This window comes from Macaca mulatta, chromosome 14 (genome assembly GCF_049350105.2).
Source record: "Macaca mulatta isolate MMU2019108-1 chromosome 14, T2T-MMU8v2.0, whole genome shotgun sequence".
Taxonomy (NCBI): domain Eukaryota; kingdom Metazoa; phylum Chordata; class Mammalia; order Primates; family Cercopithecidae; genus Macaca; species Macaca mulatta.
Genome location: NC_133419.1, coordinates 103,863,970 through 103,867,576, shown reverse-complemented (window position 1 = coordinate 103,867,576; position 3,607 = coordinate 103,863,970).

The window sequence follows — 3,607 nt, the reverse complement described above, 5'->3', positions numbered from 1 at the left end:
GAATCTTAGACTTGGAAAGGATTTTAGAAGTCATCTTATCCATTTTTTTAAGCAATGCAGGAAAATTTTCTGCCACAAGAGCAGCGGATGCTCTTTTACTTTCTTGAACATCTTATTAGTGGGAGCCAACTCGTTGCTGAAACATCTTGCTAAACTTTCGGATAAGTCTAATCCATTTCTTCTTTGATTAATTTAAATAACATTTATTTAATGCTCCATAGGCACTTGGCATTGTGTGACTCTTGTAATTCCTTTATTATATAGATGCCAATATGTCTCTTTCTTTGGCATTTATTTATTTTACTTTTGTTTTCTAAGGGATTACCTGGGAATCCATTATTAACTGGAGAGTCCTTATTCTGTGCTAAATACACTCGGCTAGCTATTCTCTTCCTCATATGAAATGTGGAATGGTTTTCAGAACTCTTGCTCAACCCTGGAAGTTTATACCTAATTTTGTGAGGTGTGCTTTCTACACAGTGGTGCTTTGAACTGATTTCAACATTCCAGAGCGGCCAGACTAGCAGAAAACAGATATATTTTGATCCAGACTCTATATTTATTATAACAGAAATATTGTCAAAAGTCTCAATTTGATTTCATAGTCAAGAAGAGTCAGTAAAAGTAAAAAAGCAACCCATAGATTGGAAAAAAGTATTTACACTCACTATATCTGATAAGGGAATTTATCTGGAATATATAAAGAACATGTCTGTAATCCCAGCACTTTGGGAGGCCGACGGGCAGATCACGAGATCAGGAGATCGAGACCATCCTGGCTAACACAGTGAAACCCCGTCTCTACTAAAAAATACAAAAAACTAGCCGGACGAGGTGGCGGGCGCCTGTAGTCCCAGCTACTCTGGAGGCTGAGGCAGGAGAATATCGTAAACCTGGGAGGCGGACCTTGCAGTGAGCTGACATCCAGCCACTGCACTCCAGCCGGGGCGACAGAGCCAGACTCCGTCTCAAAAAAAAAAAAAAAAAAAAAAAAAAGTGCAACTCAATAATAAATAAATAACTCAATTTTTAAAATAGACAAAAGATTTTAGCGGACATTTAGCCCAAGAGAACATACGGATGGTAAATAAGCACATAAAAATATGCTCAACAGCACTAGGCATTAAGGACATGCAAACCAAAACTATGAAATACCACCTCACATATTCCAATAATAATAATAATAATAAAACAGACAATAGCAAGCGTTAAAGAGGATGTTAAGAAATGGAAACCCTCATACATTGCTACTGCGATTGTAAAATGGTGCAGCTACTTTGGAAAACAATCTGGCAATTCCTCAGAAACTTAAACACAGAGTTACCATATGACCCAGTAACTTTGCTTTTAGGTATTTGCCCAAGAGAAATAAAAATATACGTGTACACAAAAACCTGTACATGAGTGTTAAGGAAGCATTATTCATAACAGCCAAAAAATGGAAACAACCCAAATGTCCCTGAACTAATGAACGGATAAACAAATATAGTGTGCCAATACAATGGAGTATTATATGACCATAAAAAATGAAGTACTGATACATTCCACAATATCAATGAGTCTTGAATACATTATATTGAAAAAGCAAGTCACCAAAGATCACATATTGTATGATTCTTTTTATATGAAATGTCCAGAATAAGCAAATCTGTGGAGACAAAAATACATCAATGTCACCAAATGAAGGGGTAGGTGCACCGGGGAATGACTGCTTAATGGTTTGGGTTTTTCTTTCTGGGATGACTAAAATATTTTAAAATCTGTTAATGTACTAGAAACCAATGAATGTTACATTTTAAAAGGGCAAGTTTTACAGTACATGAATTATATCCCAATAAAACTTTTTTTTTTTTTTTTTTTTTTTTTTTTAAGAAAAGCAGAGCCTGTAGGTCAGGGATTCTTTGCTATTTTGTGCCATAAATTCCATTGGCAGCCTAGTGTTGAATCCCTTCTCGAATATTTTTAAATATGAAAATAAAATGCATAGGACTACTATCTTAGTTCGCTTTCTGTTGCTTATAACATAATACCTGAAACTGGGTCATTCATAAAGAAAAAGAATTTATTTCTTACAATGATGAAGGCTGAGAAGTCTGCAGTCCAGAGGCTGCATCTGGTGAGAGCATTCTTGGTGGGGACTTTCTGAAGAGCCCTGAGGCTGCACAGACTTTCACGCGGCGAGGGGGCTGAGCCTGCTGACATGCGGATGTGCTAACATGCTACGCCCAGGTCTCTTCTCCTCTACTTAAAAAAACACCGATTCCACTCCCATGAAAACCCATTAATCCATTAACCCTTGAATTCATTAATTTCTGAATAGATTAATCCATTTGTGAGAGCAGAACCTTCATGATCCAATCACCTTTTTAAGGCCCCACCTCTCAATGTGGCCAAATTGGGGATTAAATTTCAAGATGAATTTTGGAGGGGACATTTAAACCACAGCAACTACAAATGAAGGCAATGAACTGAAATACATTTCTATTTGCAGACTCTTCCTCCATTGGAAATATTGTCAAATCATTATCTTCATTGTTACTGTTGATTTTGAACTCTAATGCAGAGCTTTGTATTTCTTTTTGTTTCATTTCGTCTTGATTTTTTTTTATCTCTACGAACTGTTAAGATCTTTATTATTACTGCTATTTTTATTCCACATATACCCCTTTTAACTTTGTTGGAGGTGTAATAAACATTCCTCCATTTTCTCCATCTGAATCATTGATGGGAATGTTGAAAAACATGTGGCTAGGTTCAAACATTATCGCCCTCACCTAAAAACTTTTTTACAGTTTAAATATGAATATAAATAAACCTACACACACTTCTAATAAAGTTGTTTACTGACAAACAACTAAAATCTCTGTTAGTCTACTTTAGACCACACACCAAAATTTTACTCTACAAAATGTAATTCATTTATCTATTGATAAATGATGCGCTAATTAAATGCCTGCCAAAAGCTAGAACATTTGCTAGATGATAGAACTATAATGGTAAAAATGACATATTCTCTACCCTCAATTTTAGTTATTTAGTTGGGGAGACAGATACATTCTGTTTGGCAAGGGGAGGTGTAGGAGACTTTGGGCTACCTCGGGGGCCAGATCACACAGAGCCTAACAAGGCAAACTAAACATGGCATATTTTCATATCCTAAGCGACTTCAGTGCCCTATGATATTTATGTGATCTTGAAGTTTAATAAACCTGTCAAAAAATTGAAGCGTCTGAATTTGGCATAACTTCTGTTTCTGAAGCATTTTTATCTTCCAGACCACCTTTATTTCTTCCCAAGTGCTTAAAAGCCATAGCTTTAGTAACCTGTTAAATAATTTTGCAGGAATGTGACACATGGATTGAAGACCAGAATAAACTATGCACAACAAAAAAGCATACAGCCAACTCGGCCGGTCGTGGTGGCTCACGCCTGTAATCCCAGCACTTTGGGAGGCCGAAGCGGGCGGGTCACGAGGTCAGGAGATGGAGACCGTCCTGGCTAACACGGTGAAACCCCGTCTCTACTAAAAATACAAAAAATTAGCTGGGAGTGGTGGCGGGCACCTGTAGTCCCAGCTACTCGGGAGGCTGAGGCAGGAGAATGGCGT